Source organism: Anas acuta, chromosome 1 (genome assembly GCF_963932015.1).
Source record: "Anas acuta chromosome 1, bAnaAcu1.1, whole genome shotgun sequence".
Lineage (NCBI taxonomy): Eukaryota > Metazoa > Chordata > Aves > Anseriformes > Anatidae > Anas > Anas acuta.
Genome location: NC_088979.1, coordinates 155,188,132 through 155,210,702, shown reverse-complemented (window position 1 = coordinate 155,210,702; position 22,571 = coordinate 155,188,132). Strand labels below are relative to the sequence as shown.

General features: G+C 36.2%; 1 protein-coding gene across 1 annotated transcript in view; it reads left to right on the top strand.

Moving 5' to 3' along the window:
• The first annotated feature begins 5,324 nt into the window (after positions 1–5,324).
• MGAT4C (MGAT4 family member C) overlaps positions 5,325–22,571 on the top strand; it is a 369,191-nt gene continuing 351,944 nt past the window's right edge. The window contains exon 1 of the mRNA XM_068667638.1: positions 5,325–5,640. The gene's annotated coding sequence lies outside the window, so the exon portion shown is untranslated. The remainder of the gene's footprint in view (positions 5,641–22,571) is intronic.

The window sequence follows — 22,571 nt, the reverse complement described above, 5'->3', positions numbered from 1 at the left end:
AATAAAAGAAAGAAAAACTAGCAATAAACTGTGGCCTAAAGCCATAAAGTCACTAAGAGAATGTGACACCTATATCAAGATCAAACAGTGAAGAAATATATGATGTAGCTAAAATTATACAAGAGTTGAATCCACAATAATGAAAAAGATACTTAAAAAGTTTACTAAAAAGTTTACTAAATGCATGCACATGCTGGTATTATTATTATGTGTGTGCTTGTGTGCACATATACAGAAAAAAAAAAAAAAAACTTTTATCTATATTGAGTTAATTTACTCACTGAGAATTACTTGTTGGAGGAGAACTGTAGTTCTCAAAATTTAGCCACATATACATCTTTCAGTATAGCCTATTATATAGAGTTTTCTTATATGCTTTAGATTGTTGACAGTGTAACTTTGAAGTCACACTACTTTTTAAGTTTAAAAGCTAAATAGGACCAGTGTATAACTTTGCCTCCTAGAAATTAATTTTCCTAAAGTTCTGATATATATAACTGTGGAGAGACAGTAAGGTCAAAGTATTCTTAAAACAGTTAAAATTCCTGTTATTCTGATAGGTATCTCTTCACAGAGTTACAATATGCTCTATGCTCACCTTTTTTAACTTCTGTCCATAACATCCATAACACTTGATGCTGCTGTCTTTTGATGTACATGTATTGTAACATCAAAATGTTTTCTCCTTCCTTCCTTCCTTCCTTCCTTCCTTCCTTCCTTCCTTCCTTCCTTCCTTCCTTCCTTCCTTCCTTCCTTCCTTCCTTCCTTCCTTCCTTCCTTCCTTCCTTCCTTCCTTCCTTCCTTCCTTCCTTCCTTCCTTTTCTTTCCTCTCTTCCTTTTCCTTCCCCTTACCCCCATTCCCTTAAGAAGAGAATGCTGCAGTAAATCTGTGATCAAAGCTGAGAATTTTCCTGATACATTTGGTGAAATTGCTTCCCAACTTCTTTCCAAGTCACATCAAAAAATGTAAAACCAAGCATCCTAGAAACTGATTTTTTGTTGTTGCAGATTCAAACCATTTAATATGCATAAATTGCACCTTGTAAAATAATATTATTAGAAATGACAAATAATTATATATTATTTTTTTCTGTTGTTCAAGCTTGTAGATTTTCATGAATGAAGATACTGGTGTGGCTACTTGACACAAGTTACTGAGGCTCTAAGCCACTGGTTGTTCCATGAAGAAGTAGCAAAAGAAAGAGGGGAGATGTGAGTGATGCCTACTCAAAAATTTATAAATAGCACACACAAACCAAACCTGTCTTTAAGGCTAGCAGGTGACTTTCAGCACTGAAGTTTTCCATTAAGCTTTACACTACTGAGTAGGAGGGATGACTTTGGGAATTTTACAGCTGGGCTGTTGTACAATGAGATCTTGGTCAATCAGATAATGATTTTTCCAGGCAGTTTCTTTGTTTTCAGCAGCACATATTGTACCTATGTGAGCAGAAGAGAAAAGTAATTAAATCTACCCCCATTTGAGAAAGAATTTCTAGATAATCTTAACAAAAATCTTAACAATACTAGTAAACATTTTAACAGAAAAAAGATCACTGGCACTATGAACTGAGGATTCTGGTGATTCCTAAGCAAAATGGAAACCACAGAATACCCAAGATTGGAAGGGACTTCTGGAGGTCATCTGGTCCAAACCCAAGCAGAGATACCTAGGGCAGGTTGCCCAGGACCATGTCCTTTTCTCCAAGGAAGGAGATTCCACAGCCTCTTTGGGCAACCTTTTCCAGTGCTCAGTCACCCTTACAATAAAGAAGTTCTTTACCTCCAGCATTTTATTTTGCGCCTGTTGCATCTTATCCTGTCACTGGGCACCATTGAGAAGAGCCTGGCCCCATCTTCTTTGCACCCACACTTCAGGTATTTATACATACTGATAAGATCCCCTCTGAGCTTTCTCTTCTCCAGGATGAACAGGCCCATCTCAGTCCTCTAATTATTTTTGTGGTCCTTCTCTGGACTCTCAGAGGTAGCTCCACATTTGTCTTGTACTGGGGAGATGAGAACTAGACAAAAAAAAACAAAACAAAAACAAAAACAAATGGAGTCATCATCCCTGGAAGTCTTTAAAAGACGTTCAGATGTAGAGCTTAGGGATATGGTTTAGTGGGGACTGTTAGTGTTAGGTCAGAGGTTGGACTCGATGATCTTGAGGTCTCTTCCAACCTAGAAATTCTGTGATTCTGTGAAAATATTCCATCTGTGGCCTCACCAGGGCTGAAGGTGATCCCAGGAAAGGGATCATCTTCTTCAACTGGCTGGGAACACTTGAAAATAAAAACAAATGAAAAAGTTTGACATAAGAATCACAACTGAAGTGGAACACATTTTCTCTCAGTAACCATGAATCTTTTTTTTTTTCTAAATGATGTACTCAGGAAGTGTGGGATAGATGAGTTGTCAGTGAGGTGGACTGAGAACTGGCTGTGGACTGAGAACTGGCTGGATGGCAGAGCTCAGAGGGTTGTGCTTAGTGTCACACAGTCAAGTTGGAGGCCTGTAACTAGTGGTGTCCCCCAGAGCTCAGTAGTGGGTCCAGTCTTGTTCAGCTTACTCGTCAGTGACCCAGATGATGGAATAGAATGCACACTCAGCAAGTCTGCTGACAGTACAAAGCTCGGAGGAGATGCTGATGCCCCAAAGAGCTGTGCTGCCATTCAGAGGGACATGGACAGGATGAAGAGTTGGATGGTAAAAAATCTCATGATGTTCAACAAGGGCAAGTGCAGGGTCCTGAACCTAGGGAGGAATAACCCCAAGCACCAGTACAGGCTGCAAGCCTACCTGCTGGAGTGCAGCTCTGCAGAGAGGGACCTGGGAGTCCTGGTGGATAGCAGGCTGACAATAAGCCAGCAATGTGCCCTTGGGGCCAAGAAGACCAGTAGGATCTTGCACTGCATTCAGAAGAGTGTTGCCAGCACATCAAGGGAGGTGATCCTCCCCCTCTACTCAGCCCTGATGAGGCCACACCTGGAGTACTGTGTCCAGTTCTGGGCTCCACAGTACAAGAGGGACATAGAACTACTGGAGCAAGTGCAGTGGAGGGCTACAAAGATGATGAGACGATGAGCACCTGCCATACGAGGGCAAGCTGAAAGAACTGGGCCTGTTTACCCTGGAAAAGAGAAGGCTGAGAGGGGATCTTATCAATGTGCATAAATATCTGCAGGGAGGGTGTCAAGAGGACAGGGCCAGACTTCAGTGGTACCCAGTGACAGGACAAAAGGCAACAGGCACAAATTGAAACACAGGAATTTCCATCTGAGTTTCAAAAAACACTTCTTTACTGTGAGGATGGCAGAGCACTTGAACAGGTTGTCCAGAGAGGTTGTGGAGTGAGTCTCCTTCTCTGGAGATATTCAAAACCCTCCTGGATGCCATACTGCACAATGTAGGTGACCCTCTCTGCAGAACTCTAGGTGACCCTATTTGACAGGGTGGTGGGACTAGATGTTCCCAGAGATCCCTTCCAACCTCAACTACTCTATGATTCTACGATTATAAAAACAACTTTGTAAAATAAACTGTTTTACATGACTTTGAAGATTTAATTAAATTGATTATTTATGAAGGTTAAAATCAGCCAATCAAAATTCATATAGCTACCCATGTTTTCTGAAGAATTATATCAAACATTAATGACTAGGTGTACAGCACAGGCCCACACAGAATTCAGAAGTGTAAGTGTCACAGCACCAGAAATAAACCTGAAACAAGGCAGCTTGGGAAACAAATACATTTTTAATCCCTCTAGAAAGAAATGTTATTTACATGTATTGTATTTACTGAAGAATTGAGTCTCATCAACAGTTTGTATAAGATCCAGGATCTGATTTGTTGGGACAAAAGCTGAAGGATGTGCTGCTTAAAAGAATTAGGCTGAATGTAATGACTTCGTCATTGAACACGGAGACTCTGTGAGGCTGGTGACACAATCCCGAAAGAAATTAGCTGTTGTTGACCAACAACACTTCCTTTTCACTTCAGCTGGTGGATATCTGTTAATGTGTGTGCATGTTTTACCCCTCTACAAGGTCAAAAACAAACAAAAAAAAACAAACCTCAGCAGTCATGCCCCAAAGATTTCCAGTCTCTTTATGCCTGTTTGATGGAAAGCACTATCTACATCTGTCTCTTGGTGGTGTATTTATTTATTGTTCTCAGGATGCTCTAGAGCTAAGACTATATTCACAATTATTCAGTTACATCTCTATTTATTTACCTAAGGGTAGGAACCTGCAGCATTCAAATCTGGTAAAGTTATTGCTCTAAGGTACCTAGGACTTCAGAAAACTAAATTAGTTGAAACAAAAAAAAAAAAAAAAAAAAAAGAGTTTGCAGAAATGCCTGTTTACTAAGGAGCATAACTTAGCTCAGCTCTCTGATTTTTTTTTTTTATTATTATTTTTTTACTGTATCCAATGTTCGAGGGGATAAAACTTAATATTAAACTTCATCTGCTATGTGTAATGCTAACCTCCTGTGCTTGAGCTATCTATATAATAAAATTTACATAACAGCTTAAAATTAGTGACTTTTCCAACAACTTTGGCACTAAACTAATGTCTGAGAAACTCCAACTCTATTTTTTTTGCAAGGTGGTGCAATCAGAGAAGTGTTTTATAATTAAAGATCAACAACCTGTTACAAAATTTAGATTTTTTTTTAACAAATATTTTTGGTGGCATGGCAAAACATTAGTCAGATGTCTTTTTGGTTCACTATCTACAGCTAAACATATCAATTGTCCAGAATTTTAGCTGTCATTTCATTTTGTGCCAACTATGGATAAATAGTGCCACTTTTTCTCCTGGGACATTCAAAGAGAAGATGTTGGTGAAGAAATATATAGATAACCATTAAAAGCCATCAGAAAGAATAGTTAGCAGAAGGATAATTTTAATATAAGCCAAGGAAGTTCATGAAACAGTGAAAATTTCCCCTACTTAGATTACTGGACACAGCTATATCAAAAATCATGCTATCACTTGTCAGGTAAAAAAGTTTGAATATTTCTTTCAGATAGAAATATCTAAGGTGGTCCTATGTTTTTTTAATTTTATCTTTTTTCCTTTTTTTTTCTTCATTTTATTTTATTTTTTATTTTTTTACCTGTATCTTGAAAGAATGCAACAGTGGGAATGAATTTCATGCTAGTAGACACTTTAAAGACTAGATTTAGCTGCAGTCACATTAGCTTAGATAATGGGAGAATTTTTCTTCATTGAAAATGCTCCCTGTCGCTTAAGAAGAACTCATTGAGGCAGCCTGCCATCTAGCTTTTTCACAGCAAAATAGGCTTGCAGACTGCAGATGAGAGACTCGGGAGCAGAGACAATTTTAACTTAGCCATCCCTAATTTATCTCAAGCTTTTTCAATTCATCTTCACTGCTCTGTGCACACGGGAACACCAGATTGTCAACCCCTGGGAACAGAATGCAACCAGGGATCTAGAGAGCTGTCACATCCTGAGAAATATTTAAATTGTGCTGATTTTCTTCTGGAGTGCTGAGCAGAGGGAATGAAACTCTCCATCAAGTCATAGCTTTGCGGGCAATAGATCAGAGGATACTGCCAGTTTTTCTAATGGATTATTGTTATCGGGCAGGTTCTTCCTGAAGGTATGTAGTTACTCTCTCAATTCATTACCCATGCTATTTATCAGGTAGTGATATAATGAACTAGTAATCCAGGTACATAAAGAAAAATGTTAACTAAGTAATCTGTATGGATTGAATGATAGCACTTTATTGCAGCATATTTGCTGGTAAAATACTCTGATATACTTACCATGGATGTTTTGTACCTGCTGCCAAGTGCTTTGTCAGCAACCTCCCCCAGGCAAATAATAACCCCAACCTTTCAACAAAAAAAAAAAAAAAGCAAAAATACATTGTACTGCATAAAATGCATAAAATATTGCCACAAATTAATAGTAACTGGCCAGAGAATGCTTTTTTTTTTTTTTTTTTTTTTTTTTTTCTGAAGCAATGAGAAGCAAAATCATAATTCTCATATTTGTTATGGGTAAGTATTTGTCTCAAAATATTTTCCAAATGGGGGTGAGGACAGAACTTCCCTTAAGTATGACAAATTAATTATGGAGTTAGATATTTTCTTGTTTGCTGTGATATTCCACCCTTTCACATGGGGAAACAGGATATTTATTTCTCAAAATCTCCAATGTGAGGTATGCATCAGAAGCCTGTTGTTGCATCTGTGCTGCCAGACTCCAGGAGCTTCTTAGTAAAGCTCAAGAATTACATACCAAAATTGTATGTGTGTGTGTAACACAAAATATGTAAGGCAATTTCTTGCCTTTTAAACTTTTGTGTTTAAATAAGAGGTACAGCATCTGCCTCCTAGTCTGGAAATCTTCCTGTATGTCTGTCAGTACAGCTTGTGAGGCAGGCTGACCTAAAAATGAAAGATCTCTCTAAACTGCAGAAGCAGACAGACATTTTTGAACAGTTCCAAGCGCGGGAGTTGCTGCAGATATGGAAAAAGCACTGCCACATTCAAGTCCTGGCCTTTATTTATTCCTGACTTGGCATCCTACCTGAGTACACACTCTCAAATTCTGAGATATGAACACAAAAAGACAAATGCAGGGCTAGGCAAGAGTAAAGTCCTGGGAGAAAAAAAAAATGTCGTACCTGTAGCTTCTTCTCCAGTGCACTTGCTGTGCTGCTGCATGCTCCCAAAAGTAAATGATCTACATGTATGAACTTGTGTACGGAGCACTTGGTAGTGCAGTGGATATGCTGAACTGGATGTTTAGTTGCATGTGACAGATGGTTGTCATATTTTTTATGTACTGCTAAAAGAAAGCAATATGGTAGTAATAGGTAAACAAGATAGGGGCAGAAGGAGATTTCAGAGGCCAATAGCGGGTTAAAATTGGTAAGTCTGAGATATTAGCATTTTCTAGTGTGTTTAGCTTCTACTATTTAGGGAATATTTTCAAAGCATTAATAAAAAAGTCCATCAGTATATGCTGCTCATGTATGCAACACCTGAAAGTTTCTTTCCTCCAGAGCCTTGGAAACGCCAAAAGAAAACCAAGAAAGATTGATTCTGTCCCATTTCCAGTGAACTCTGTTAAAGTATTTCCTTTGCTATGGACATCAGAAAGACTGAGGCGAAGAGGTTTTCATTAAACTTTCCCTAGAGACTCCTTCTATCAGCAAGCTATTTTTTAAACGGTGTATTTGCACTGCCTCTGTTTGTCCCAATCTCTCAAGCTTCTGGTTCAAATATATAGAGCCAGCTTAAAATGCTGGCAGTCATGGATGTTTTGGAATTTTATGCAATCACTTCTGAGCATCAAAGCCTCACAAGGTGATATGAGAATTTCTTATTACAGTCTGCTTTAAAAAAAAAAAAAAAACTTTTCCAGTACAAGATGAATAAAAATAAGTACTCACATATATACATGCATACATAAAATGGTAGGGTTGTATGAAATAACAGGAAATAAATGAATAATAATAGCTTTATATTCAATATTTATGTTCACATTGCTGGCTGTGTTTTTTATCTGTGCATGCTGTGCAGTCACAGATATACCCCTTCTTGATAGAGAACTATGGTGTGCCCATATATTACACTATTTGCATCTGGAACTTCATGAGTTCTTCTTAAATATTTTTAGGACATTTTTGTCAAAAACTATTTTATAAAATGTGGCATAGCATAAGCAGATGGAAACCACTTAACACTTGGAATAGTTGCTTACTGATTTCTTAGTGTTTTACTTGAGATCAGTGAAGGAAGAAAACCCAAGCACAAATCTTTTTTTTTTTTTTTCAAGGTGCTAAATCCAAGATGCTATTTTTCCAAGGTGCTCTCTCAAGGTGCTATTTTTTCTTCTTCCCTATGATAAAGATTTTCTCAAACACAACAAAACAAAGCAAAACCATTTTTATTTCTTCAGGAAAAAAAAAAAAAAAAAAAACGTGGGGAACTTACTGAGGTACAGCAAATGGCACTGTGTTGTTCACATTCTTCAGCAGTCCTTGGTCACTACAGCTTATCTTCTGTGCTCTACTTAGCTTGAGTAAACTGAAGTGTTGACTGTATTCCTTCCTTGATAGCTTCTTAGATTTCATTCCTATCTTCTTTGCTTTGTGCTAGACTAATCATAAAAGTAAAAGATTAATTTTGACCTTTTTTTCTGCAATGCTTTTGGTTTTCCCCTGTGCTTATTTAAGAGATTTTTGCAATTGGAGTTTATTCTTCTTCCAGAGCGAACCACAAGAAGAAGGCACAATTTATGGTAACCATCCTAACTCCACACAGAGAATATAAGTAACATCACTTAAAGATTTTGAAAAAGAAGAAATATGACTCGTTCACGTTATCTGTTCTTTGAACTTTAACAGGCAACTACTGGAAAAACATCTTAGAGAAAGAAGGGCATGGGTGCCTGGATAACAATAGAATTTGCTAAACCAGAATAAATGTTTTCAGGCAAGAACTAAAACACGAGAATCTACATGAGTTCTAACATGAGAATGTACAATGACCTTTTTTTTTTTTTTCCCTTACCTTTACATGTCTTTTTAGATTTGAGAACTGCCTTGTCACTCTTTACATAATTTGTAGTGCATTCCTTTGTTTCAAGCACAATTTTTACACAGACCATTAGCTCTGCAACACAATCAGTTAGTACACAGTACTGTTAAGAGTTAGGTAGGACTAATGACATACAGCAAGAGTTTTCACACACATAATTTCACAATTGTGAGAGAGCTAGAACGAAAGGATGGTTTCCCCTCAGAATCACATCTAACTCTACAGCACATCAAGAAGCAGGGAACATAAAAAAATAGTTAATGCTTACAAAACTCTCTTATTTTGGCAGAAAATCTTCTGCATGTTTTCAAACTGAGATGTACCTTCTTAAATGGTGGGCTACCCTGCAGAGCAATACAACATCTAAGTCCAAAAAGATGCAGGCCTCTTATAAGTCTTGTGCTCTATTTTCCAACCTCTTAGTTCAGTTATACATGACATCTGAAATGTTAATAGACACATATTTAAGCCACTATATTTAAGCAGATGAGTAGATATTTATTCACCTTTGCATTAAAAAAAAAAAAAGAAAAAGTAACAGAAGTCTCTTCTCATGTCTCTGTCCTCATCTTTTAAGAGAATGTGGATTGAATAATAACACAACTTTGATACCTTATATCCTCCTAACATGCAAAGTTTGCATTTTCAAAGTAGCTGTTCTTCCTGTTGAAAGGTATATAGATAACAAAAATATTGAGAAGTCCACCGTTAAATTAATTAACACGGTCTTCCAAGTAATATCATTCAAATTTATATATTTTTTGTTTAATTTTTAAAAGTGGATTTGTATTCCTTTGTTCTATGGCCAACAATAGCTTGATAAACTGTAAGCAAAGTAATTTGTTTTGAGAAGCTTCCAAAGAATTTTAATTATTTATTTATTTTTCAAAAAAGAGCTGAAACCTCATTTGAAAACCTGTAATAACTACGTCTGTTCACTTTCTGGAAAGTTCTGATCTCAGATTAAGAAATCTTGGACTTTTAAACACCTGGTTTAAGATTTATTTCACTAATGTTTTTGTTGTAGATTTTAGTGTTCACCCTCCTTTTTCTGCAACAAAATTAGCCTTACGCTTTTTCTTTTTCTTCTTTTTCTTTTTCTTCTTTTTTCTTTTTCTTTTTCTTTTTCTTTTTCTTTTTCTTTTTCTTTTTCTTTTTCTTTTTCTTTTTCTTTTTCTTTTTCTTTTTCTTTTTCTTTTTCTTTTTCTTTTTCTTTTTCTTTTTCTTTTTCTTTTTCTTTTTCTTTTCTTTTTCTTTTCTTTTTCCTTTTCCTTTTCCTTTTCCCTTTCCCTTTCCCTTTCCCTTTCCCTTTCCCTTTCCCTTTCCCTTTCCTTTTCCTTTTCCTTTTCCTTTTCCTTTTCCTTTTCCTTTTGCTTTTCCTCTCTTTTTTTTTTTTCCTGTATAAGAAATGCCCTCTCACATTCAGCCCAAACCTCTTGTGTTTCAGTTTGTGCCTGTTGCCTCTCATCCTCTTGTTGAGCACAACTGAAAAGAGCCCAGAACTGGACACAGTACTCCACATATGGCCCCACTGGGGCTTAGTAGAGGATCACCTCCCTTGATCTGCTGGCAACATTCTTCTGAATGCAGCACAAGATCCCATTGGTCTTCTTGGCCCCAAGGGCACATTGCTGGCTCGTGGTCCACTGGGTATCTCAGGTCACTCTCTGCAGAGCTGCACTCCAGCAGGACACCCCCCACCTTGGCGGGTCCTTGGGGTTATTCCTCCCTAGGTTCAGGACCCTGCACTTGCCTTTGCTGAACTTCATGAGGTTCCTCTCAGCACAACCCTCCATCCTGTCAAGTTCCCTCTGAATGGCAGCACAGACCTCTTGGGTACCAGCCGCTCCTCTGAGCTTTGTGTCATGATCAGACTTGCAGAGGGTGCACTCCATTCCATCATCTGGGTTGTTGATGAATAAATTGAACAACACTGGACTTTTCCTTTCTTTTTTTATTTCTTTTTTATTTTTTTTCCCATTTCCTTCTCCTTCTCCTTCTCCTTCTCCTTCTCCTTCTCCTTCTCCTTCTCCTTCTCCTTCTCCTCCTTCTCCTTCTCCTTCTCCTTCTCCTTCTCCTCCTTCTCCTTCTCCTTCTCCTTCTCCTTCTCCTTCTCCTTCTCCTTCTCCTTCTCCTTCTCCTTCTCCTTCTCCTTCTTATGTTGCTGAGAGTGAAAGTTATTCTGAAACATCCACATTTGGCATCTCTTTGCCAATAAATGCATAGGTCTCTTTGCAGATTTTCCTTTTTTTTTTTTTTTCCTCACGTGCAATTAAAAATCTTGTTTGCTTTTGGAGCTTCAGTATTGCTTTTCTATCTTAATGTAGTCATTGCAAATGCATTCTCACATAGAGAGATAAATAACTTTCCTGAAGAAATTATAGTGATATATTTTGTTCTGAATGTCAATTAATTTCCAGTTTGTGTCTTTCTTGCACTGTAGGAAGTCATTAGATTGAAGTCAATGGAGTAAATGACAGTGGAGTCAGGCTTAGGGTGTTTAAGTATCCCTGTTTGCTCCTACACAATGATCAGAATGAGGTTTCTGTCTTAAGCTGTGTTTATTTATGAGACTTTGAAAGCTAGATTATTTGTTTGGACATAAAAGTACTTTGTTTTGTTCTTCCAGCTACTACAGAAGACTAATTACACTTTACAATTGTCCATCACTTCTGAAATTTTGAAAGCTATTTCATTAGAATATAAAGCAGATGAAAAAAAAAAAAAAGTTTCAAATAATTTTAAAGAATCCTTTGACTGCTTTTTATTAATTATTTTATATTCCAAATTTCCACTATTTAAACAGTATGAAACATACATATTCTATATGGTTATTACTTGGGATATATTTCTAAGATGTGTTGTCATTATGCTAATTTTTGTGTTTTAAAATAAATGAAGTCCTGATTTGACTTCTTTTTGAATAGCGATTAACATTTAGAAATCTTGGCAAACACTTGCATTTTCACATGAACCAAGGAGCATTTATAATTTGTGTTTTAAAATGTGGAGCATATTACTGTATATTTAATGATCGAAGAGTTCTCTAAGTACACTCTGAATCAAGGAGGAGTTGGTAACTATCTATATGCTCTGCCTTCCTTCTCCAATATTTCCTGTTATCCTTTTTTCTCTCTCAATATTTCCTGTTATCCTTTTTTCTCAACTTGAGTTTGTCAGGTTGAACTTTTGTGGTGCTGTATAAAGCAGAGAGAAGCTCAAACTTAAGAGTCTTTATAAGACTTTATAAGCCTATAATAAAAGATATTTTTAATAAAATAATATTTTAATAAAATATATTTTTGAAGAAATATGGGAACTGTTCATTTTACAACTGTTTATTTGTATACAGTCTGGGGCTAAAAGGGATTAATAAACTGTCTCATCTATGTTGTGAAGTCATGAAAAAACAGTCCTTAATTAACTTAACAGTGTTTTTTGTTTATTTGTTTTTTGTTTGTTTTTGTTTTGTTTTGTTTTGTTTGTTTGTTTGTTTGCTTATTTATTTATTTTTAAGTATGTATTTAGTACTTTGACACTACCAAAGCATCACTCCTGTATCTGGTCTTCCGTGCTCAGCAGTCAGTTCAGTTCTCCTTCTCTCCATCCTGTGTTCAAGACAATATTTTCCTTCTTACTATAATCTGCGTCAATCAATCATATAATAGTTTTGCCTGTTCTACAATCAAATAGTCACCTGCTGTGCCTCCCTCTCCAATCTCCCTTCTGTCTACAAGGTTCTTTTTAGGTTACGTTGGGATAGACAGTCCTTTTCTTCCCATTACTGGAAGGCATGTGTTTGGGAGAATGGTATTATTCTTTGTAGGAAGTGAGGGCATGCATGAGTATGATACAATGACTAAGCCACTTTAGCATCTTGCCAACACCAATGTTGTGCTATGTCCTTACCCTCTCACTTCCCTCTTCTGGATAGGCTTTTCAGCAGTTTGCTTTGTGCTGGAGTTTTTCAGCCCTCTCCATGAACCACTCTAAGGACAAGCTTGATGCTAACCCAGCAGGAAAAAAAAAAAAAAATATATATATATATATATATATATATATATATATATATATATATATATATATATATATAAAATATATATATGTTAATATATATATATATAAAATAATATATATATATAGTTTTCCAATAGTCTAGAAACTTAATCATGTCAGCTAAGGTTCTGATGAATATGACACCTGAATCACATCAGAAAAGGACCAGGGTGATTGAGGCTGCTGGAGGAATGGGATGGAAGGAAGAATTTCCTCCTTTTTGCTGTAGTAAACTCTTAGATTACATCAGCTCTAACATTTAACCTCACCTTAAAGCTGCCTTTCACTCTTTGTATGTCTCCTTGCCTCTTGTCAGAAAGTGTCAGTGGAGGAAAAGCGCAATCTCTGCTCACGTCCAGAGAAGGTTATATTGCTCCAGTGTGTGCCCCCCTGGAGAAAAGCAGCCTGGAAGCAAAACACTGAGACAGAAATCACTTGGAGCTTTGAAGCTTCCTCTGTTATCAGAAGTCCAGATGCAACAATAGTCAAGGTAGTAACTCAAAAAAAGGATTTCTGAGAGCCAGTTCTATAATCTCTTCAATCTAGTTAAACTGGGCCCAAACTTGGGCAATTTTATAAAAATGGAAAAATATGCTTTCATATAATCAGTAGTGATTTTTAATTTTTTTTTTGTAAAGATTTCCTTTTGGGTTTCTTCTTAAAAACTATGCTAAGTATCTGAGTAAATTTTGAAATTGACAATGCCAATTTACCAGATTCCAATATTTTACTGTGTGTGCTTCTGTAACTTAATTTTCAGATGTGTTGGGTCTGTCTGGGATGGAGTCACCATTCCCTGCAGTAGCCCACACAGTGCTGTGCTCTGCACTTGCAGCTGGAACAGCACTGATATCACTCCAGTGTTATGTCTATTGCTGCATAGTGCTGGCACAGCATCAGGACTCCTTCCAAGCCCTCAAGAGCCAGCAGGCTGGGAGTGGGAAAGTGATGGGGAGGGGACATTGACAGGGCAGCTGACCTAAACCAACCAAAGGGATATTCCATAACACCTGATGTCACACTCAGCAATAAAAAGGGGGGCTCTCGTAGGGGAGGGGGCTGTCCTCTTGAACAACTGCTACGTTTTTTGAGGCCCTGCTTCCCAGGACATGGATGAACATTGCTCGTAGATGGGAAGTAGAGAATTTTTTTTTTTCCTTCTCTCTCTGCTTCCGCACGGCCTTATGGTTTCTTTAGTTTCTTTTTCTCCCCATTCCCTTTCCTTTTAATTAAACCATTCTCATCTCAAACCTCGAGCTCTCTGTGTTGTATTTTCTCCCCCTTTCTCTTTGTGGAGAGAGGGAGTGAGAGAGTGCTTGTGGTGGAGCTCGGCTGCCCACCCGAGTAAAACCACCACATCAGCTTAATCAGAATAATTCTTAAGCAGAATGCAGTAAAATAAATAATATATTGCTTAAATAGATCATGACATCTGATGGTTTGTTTTCTTTTGCTTTTTGATTGTTTGTTTGTTTTCACTTTTTAAGCTACCTCTTGGGGGGTCCCAGGATTTTCTTTTCTTAAGTAGGGAACTGATGTAATGCAGCATTCAAGAAAACTTTTCTAGTAGACAAAAATTTGATTGGTCCTGTAAGATCCAGGAGCTAGGCTCTGTGTTCCTAAATGTCATCTACTGTTTTATGTGTTATGTGTAATGATTTTAAATAAAGATCACCCCCTCTTTAAAAAAAAAAAAAAAAAAAAAAAAACTATAAACATTGGAAAAGTAATTAGAAAAAAAAATGTAAAATTGTAAAATTACTTCTCTTTCCACTGGAATTCATCACAGTTTAAAACTAGGATTTTATGTCAGAATACTAAGCCTTTTGTACCTTTTTCATCTTATTTCATCTTAATGACTCTTAACTGGTCTGTGGAACTGTTATGAAGAAATGCAGGAAGGAATACTGCACATATTAGTGAGAAAGGGCAATTAAATGAATGGAGAAGACACCAAATTTAACATATTTAATTAAACTGAAACTGAAAGAAGGATAATAAAATGCTATTTTAGCTTTTGAATAGTAAACCAAACTGTGCAAAATATTTTTAACTTCAGATGTCATCCAGAGAAAGACTGCAATCTGAATCGTTGTGCAAGGGAACAATGCAAAGCTGGAGAACTGTGAAGGAGTAAGGTATTCCTGTCACTGTGGTTGTGACTTCAAGGGGTTTGTATGCAGTAAATTTGTCCCTTAAGATTCAGAATGATCTTCAAGGTGGTAGTAAGAACTGAGGCTGAGTGACAACTTATGAAGACCTAGAGATCTAAATTGTAATTATTATCTCAGCAGAAGCCCATATAGGAAATCATTTCAACTCTGTCAACATTTTTGATCCTATAGCACTTGAAAAACAAACTATAGAATGAATGTACTGAAGGAAGGAAGGAGGTGAGATTGAAGGTGCTGCTGTATGCAACCATAAAATGATTCTGAAAAAACGTCTTGACAATGTTTTGGATGGTCTGCTATGTTAAATTTCATGTATTCTATGATTTTTTCCCTAAGAAGAAAATGTGTTATTATTTACTGTTTTAGATCCTAAATATGAGTACTTCAAGTCAGATCATAAGACAAGGGAGACTTGATATTTTAGTTTTTTGGGTTTTTGTTTTTTTTGGGTGAGAAAGCAAGCTGGTATACACATGTACTGTAAATATATGTAATTGAAACACAGGATTATATCAGAAGCCACTGATTGCAAATGGGTCATTGCCTGTTTACCTTTTCACTGAAAAGAATTACTGTGATATCTTAGGGGGAAAATATACATACAGAGATTTATTATTGGAAGAGAGCTTATTCATAAGAGGTTGCCTTTACTAAGAGTGAAATCAAGTGTATGAACCAAAGTATTTGCAACAGTAAAGTACCTCTTGTACAGTAAACAGTAAAGTACCACTTGATTCTTAAGCTAAGTGAACCACATTTCCAGACCACAAAAGACAAAAAGCTATAGTGGTATGGAAATGATATATATGGTATGGTATGGTATGGTATGGTATGGTATGGTATGGTATGGTATGGTATGGTATGGTATGGTATGGTATGGTATGGTATGGTATGGTATATATATATATAAATAGTGGTTTAGATAAAATAGTGGTTTATATGTATATATATATGTATATATATATACATATAAATATATATACATATATATATATATATACATATATATATATATACATATAAACCACTATTTTATCATCAACTGAAAAATTGTTTGGATGAAACATAGAAAAACATAATTTCTGATCTTATGCAGTTAACTAAGCAGTTTACTCAGTGCTGTATTTGCTCTATGGAGAGGACTAGCATTCTAGTCACTCCTATCACTTTTAGAATTACCTGAAGTACTTTTATTGAGAAAAATTCTCTTTAAGTTTCTTGTCCTGAAATCACTCTTTTCATGCTACCCTCTTGCATGAAAACTTCTTTTTCAGTAAGAGTTTGTTTACTAAAGCAATAGGTTAACTCATGGATTTTATGAAGACCAGTCTTGCCTAAAAGCCAAATTGTGTGTTTTAACGACACATATGTTCATCGACTATGCACTGTTTCAGTGCTGTTGACAAGTATTTTAATGAAATGAGTTTGCACAATGTGGAAAGAAAGCTAGCATGGTACTGTTTAACCAATTAGCAGAGAAGACAAAAAAAAATTTCTTCTTCCTCCAGATACTTGACTCAGTTGCTCCAAATACCACTGCTGGAATATATGATGGATATCTAATGCTAAATAGGTGCTCTGGTTTGTATGCTGACATCACTTCGTTACTTAAAAAATGTGTTTATAGAAATTATATATTGCATTACTTTGTCATATTTTGTCAAGTTGAATTGACAATGTAAGCTATGTAACATGATGTGATGCCACATCATTTACCACAATTTGACATAATATAATTTAGCATGTCAGAAATGTAAAACAAAGAAAACATTGTCCATAATGAAATTCATGTTGCTCATTTAAGCAAATGTGAAAAGATTTTTTGCTATAAAATATATTTCACATGATGGATATTTCCCTAGAAATATTCCTTATTTAACACATTAGAACCATTTAAGTAAAAGAAATCTTGGAGCTGATGAATACTTAGTCTCCCTGAGAGTATGTCTCAGGAATACTTTGAACATTTTCTTCACAAGCCATCACTAACCAAGGCTTTATTGCAATATTTTTACACAGTGTATGTGAACTTCACTTCGTAAGTCATTAACATAGATGTGTTGATGATCAAACTCAAACAGAAAAAATAGTTTTACATGTAGGACTCATAGCTTCGTATCTGATCATTGAGTCAAGAGATTTATGTATATCATGAAATCCACGTCATCTAGAACTGACAGTGTTAGGAAAGTGCCACCTGCAGTATGAAAAAGTAATTGACAGAAACTTCATTAGTTGATTAGGGTAATTAGAGGCTTAATTGTTTTGCTTACTCAAAGTAACCCCTTCTTATCAGCCTCAGGAACTCACTGTAGCTTAAAGCCCTGGGGACTACAGAGAAAGAAGCAGCCTTATCGGACCGACAACAAAGGAAATACAGCGGGAAGGAAAAAAAAAAAAAAGTTATTTTTTTCCATTTGCCATGAAGCAAATATATTTATTTTTCAGGGTTTCCATAAAAATGGGAGTGAAACAATGTTCCAAAAAAGCAATAAAAATCATACGTTATTTCAAATGATCTTTCACAAAATTACTTTGCTAAGCTACAGGTGTATGAAATTGTCCAAAATTGAGACTCACGCTGAGCCTTCAGATGCACCAATCTTCTAAGCTTACTACAATGCAAATCTTCATAATGTCTGATCAAACAGCAATTTAGAAAAAAAAATAAATAATAACAATTAATGGAAAAGTTGTGTTTTAAAGTTTTCTCATAAAAGTATATCCTTTATTTGAAATGTAAAAATGAAAACAGACAAAAAAACTACTTTATAAATATTTCATATAATAAATTATTATAAAGTACTGGGTGGGAGTCTTGATACCTACTGCATATATACCTGTGATATCTACTAGTGCTCAAATACCTTACTATTAGGAGACAGTTTCTGTAAGAAGAAAAACATTCCAGAAATAGTTTTTAATAAATATTCAGATATTTCCTGATTCTTGTATCACTTCTACTAAGTAATTTCCAACACCTCTATTACTTGAAAAAGAAGATATCTTAAAGCATATTTTAGATCTTTTCCTTTGTCATTCTACATACTGTCATATTTGTTTGGGATGAGCTTAAGTGTTAACCACTAAGCTTGGTTAACAAGTATTGCTTGGGCTTTCTCTGAAAAGTTGCTTCTTGGTCAGTTGTCCATCAGTGAGTATTTGTGTCTGATTTTGTTCCTCCCCAGGTACAGGACTTAATATTTCCCTTTGAGGAACTTCATGAGGTTCCTGTATGCATATTCCTCCAACTTGTCAAGATCTCTCTGAATAGCAATGGATATATGCAATATATCCTTGATACTCCCAGTATTATAAGACTTGCAAACTTCCTGAAGGTACAGTCTGTTCATCATTCAGGTCTTTTCCATATTCTTTGTCTTTGGATCTCCTGCTCCACTCAGGAATAGACTCACTTTTACCCTCAACTTCCTTTTGCTGATGATACATGTAGAAGTCCTTCTGTCATTTCCCTCACAAGATTCACAAGTGCAGGTGGGTTTTGACTTTCCTAGTGCGGTGGTTTTACCCTGCTGGGCAGCTGAACTCTACCACAGCTGCTCTCTCACTGCTCCTCCTCAAAGGGAAAGGGGAGAAACTACAATGCAAAAGGCTCAAGGGTTGACATAAAGACAAGGAGATTGCTCAACAGTTGTGGTTATGGGCAAAACAGACTCAACATGGGGAGATTAATATGATTTATTACCTTTCACGAGCAGACAGTGCTAGCAGAACAGTGAGAAACTAAAAAGCAAACTAGTAATAACTTCCCCCCAATTCTACCTCCTCTCCCTGAGTGGCACAGGGGAACGGGCAATGGGTGCTGTGGTCAGTCCCTAACGCTTCATCTCCACTGCTCCTTTACAGTCACTCTCTGCCCCTGCTCCTTGTGGGATCCCTCCCATAGGATGCTGTCCTTCCCAAAATGATTCTGTGGGGGCTGCCCACAGGCAGAAGCTCTTCAAGAACTGCTCCCACACGGCTCTGTACCATGGGATCCATTCATCCCCCAGGAGAAAACTGCTCCAGCATGGGTCCCCCAAGGGTAGGTGGCAGCTCCCCCCAGACCCCCTGCTCCTGCATGGGCTCCTCTCCATGGGCTGCAGCTCCGGCACGGGGCCTGCTCCTGTGGGGGCTCTCCATTGGCCGCAGCCTCCTCCAGGCCACATCCACCTGCTCCACCAGGGGCTCCTCCACAGGCTGCAGCACGGAGATCTGCTCCATGTGGGACCCATGGGCTGCAGGGGGACAGCCTGCTCCACCAGAGGCCTCTCCACAGGCTGCAGGGAAGCTTCTGTTCCAAGACCTTGAGCACCCCCTGCCCTCCTGCACTGACCTTGGTGTCTGCAGGGATGTTTCTCACTCCTCTTTCCCAGCTCGTGTTGCACAGAAGTTTTTTTCCCTTTCTTAAATCTGCTATCCTGGAGGCCTAACCAACTACTCTCGCTGGCCAGCAGTGGGTCCCTTTTGGAGGCGGGTGGAGCTGGCTCTGATTTGACGTGGGGCTGCTGGACTCTGCTTACAGAGGCCACCCCTGTAGCTCCCCTGCTACCAAAAACCCTTGCCATGTAAACCCAATACACCTAACACTATATTTTCATGTTCCTCCTGGTGGCCTGACCCCGCTTTTACTTTTTGTATGCTTTCTATTCATGTTTATGATTGTCAGAAACTCCTTTTTCATCTGTACAAGCCTTCTGTCTTTTCTTGATTACTATTTTTGGCATATCGGAATAGATTTTATGAGTTTGGAGGAAATGATTTTGAGAATGAAACAGCTCTGATTCATGTTCTGTGTTCACTGTTAGCAAATAGTTTTTTCTCATATTTTCTTTTTTGAAAAAGTGTGGGTTTTTTTTTGTTTGTTTGTTTTTGTTTTTTTGCCTTTACTCAGAATATATTTTATAATACGTTTTGAATAATAATATACAGTGGCATTATGTACAGAAAAAGACTATTCTAAAATACTGACTTCCTTGCAAGTAGTGACAAATTGTAATCAGCTGACATCACATGGAGAATGGTGACCTTCTCAGCTAAATAAAAAAGCTTTCTATAAAGGCTTTCATCATCAAGTTTAGGCCTGTCCTACATAGGAATAGGAATGGCTAATTATGGTAAATAGGAGAAGAAACGTGAGTGTCAGAAACAGCAGTATATAAGATCCCAACTCCTGGGTTCACAACCATTTCTTTTTATTTGTTTGTTTGTTTTTACTATCATTACTAAGCTTTTTGAGAAAATATGAATTCATTATTAATAACATGCATAAATTGATGTCATTTGCACATTTGTCCTATTTGCTTCAATATCAGGAATTCATTATTTTAAGCAATTCCTTTAAGATTTTTTTAAGGAATGATAAATAAATCAGTAGGGCTATTATTTTTGGTGATGGTTAACTTTTTAAGATTATTTCAGGGCTTGCAAATATTAACATGATTCATGGATTCATTTTTCTTAATCAGATGCATGCTATGATACCAGAAAGATCTGGCCATGGAAATAAATCAAGACCTCATAGGGAAAAACAAAAGTTTTAGCAATGTTGCAGCCTAAAATATTTCTGCCGATATTGCACTGATGTGTTACATTTTTATGCCTCTGTTAAGTTTATAGACAAGTCTATAACATGGTGTGTGTATATGTGTATATATATATATATATATATATATATATATACACCATGTATACCGTATATATACATGTATATATATGGCATATAAGGTCTCTATTCCTGCTTAGCAGTATCACAATGTCTGTAGAGCTTGGGTTATATTTTGAAATTATTTCTCCACATTCAATATCCTAAAATGCAGCTACTTAATTAGAAAAGGCAAAAAATTACATTATTTCTTTGTGATGCTAACAGATGCTTTGTCTAGCCTGTTCATTCACAGCTTACTGTATATATACATTTTGGTTAAAATTATTCATCTGAGCAGCAAAGAAGGCTCCCTGTTCAAGACTGACTCTTTTTGAGAAGTAACTTTTCACACAGGGTAAACTTCACCTTCTTTCTTCCTCAGCTAAAACAACATTTAGCTGAGAAGAACTTGTGGATTGTAATGTGGGACAGACAGCTCTGAAAAAGCCAACAAGGAGAAAACTGCAAAATTGATTTTGCAAGCTGGGAGATGCCTGAAAGGAGCTGAGTAATTTTTCAGCTAGTAAATCACAGATAGAAGAAAGCCTTTTGGGGAAACTGCTGGGAGATAACATGGAATCTTTCCTCCCTGTAAATCAGAGAAAGTTGTAGGAATGGAAAGAAAGAATCAAGGTGACGACCTCTCTTCCTCTGAACTGGTGGACAGAGAAGAATTATTTCTCAGGTATTTTATTTAATGTCTCATCCAGGAAATCCATGCTTTTTTTTTTTTCTGTCTATAAATTTTTCTTCTCAGGAATCACTTATCTATCTATTTATTTATTTATTTATTTCTATGTAGTTTGGAATAAATTATGTTTCCCATTTATTTATTTATTTATTTATTTATTTGTTGAGGTCATACCACAAAAATAAAAAAATAAAATAAATGAAGGAATAGGATAAATATGCTCATCACAAACTGGTGGCTGACTCATAGCCCCATCACAAATGCATGCAAAATTATATTTTTAGAACATTTGTTCAGGAAATATGTTCATGAAATTTGTTCAGGAAAATTTACTCAGGAATGATCAAACTGTTAATACCTGTTGAACACATAACAGAAATTTAAGTAGTGCATGAACAGGAAGTATTCTTCTGTACTGTAAAACTACCTGAAAATTGAAAAAGCTGTTCTCTTCTACACTACATGTGGGTTATGTTAAGAGGAATCCTTCAAAAGTCTGTCAGTTAATGGTCTTTAATCTGAACCGTGTAAAAAATAGGTGACTTTTGTTCAAAATCATGCTACTTATGAAGTTCTTCATAGTTTTTCCAAGGTTTCTATTCTCATAAATAAATAAATAAATAAAATGGATTTTTTTCTAAATGTGAATCTTCAAAGAAAGATTTTTAATATATTAGTTTTTTATTATTATTATTTTATTTTCATTCTTTTTACTGGAAGATGTTTTAAAAAAATATTAATTATCCAATTTTGAAAGTTATTCTTGCTCCATCTTATGTTTTAAGGTATGCATCTTGATTTTGTCAAGCATTCAAAAGAACAGAAATCAGAGTGACCAGTATTTTAATGAAAAAAAAAAAAATGTAGCAAAGATTTATTTTACTAACCTAAGGTTGAAATTTAGTTTTATACTTCTTGTAAAATAAGAAGGTTTTAAGGGCTGTTGTGGTTAAATAGATGTTGATGGAGCAAGCTTGATTCTAGAATATATCTTTTGTGGACTATTTCAAACTCCAGATTATGTTATATTATCTAAAATAACAGCAGAGCTTTTCTTCATAATTAATTCATTTCACTATTGTCTTTCTGTTGAGACATTAGTTAATTTATTCTTAATTTATTTTCTATTTTCTAATTTCTAATTTCTGCTTTCTTAACTCTATTTTTAAAGGCCACAGAAGTATGGATATTAGCTTCAAGAGTAATGCATCTATGGTTCAGAATTAGTTAAAATCCTACATTTGTTATTAGTTTAGTCTTGCTCTAAAAAATAAGGGTAAGATCAGGGACTAAAGCATGAGTGTTTTAAGATGAATTTGTGCTGTTAAAAACATTTGAAAAGGTAACATAAAGGAACACTAAAATGACAAGTATGTTCACATGCTTTTGCAAACACCAGTGTGTGGT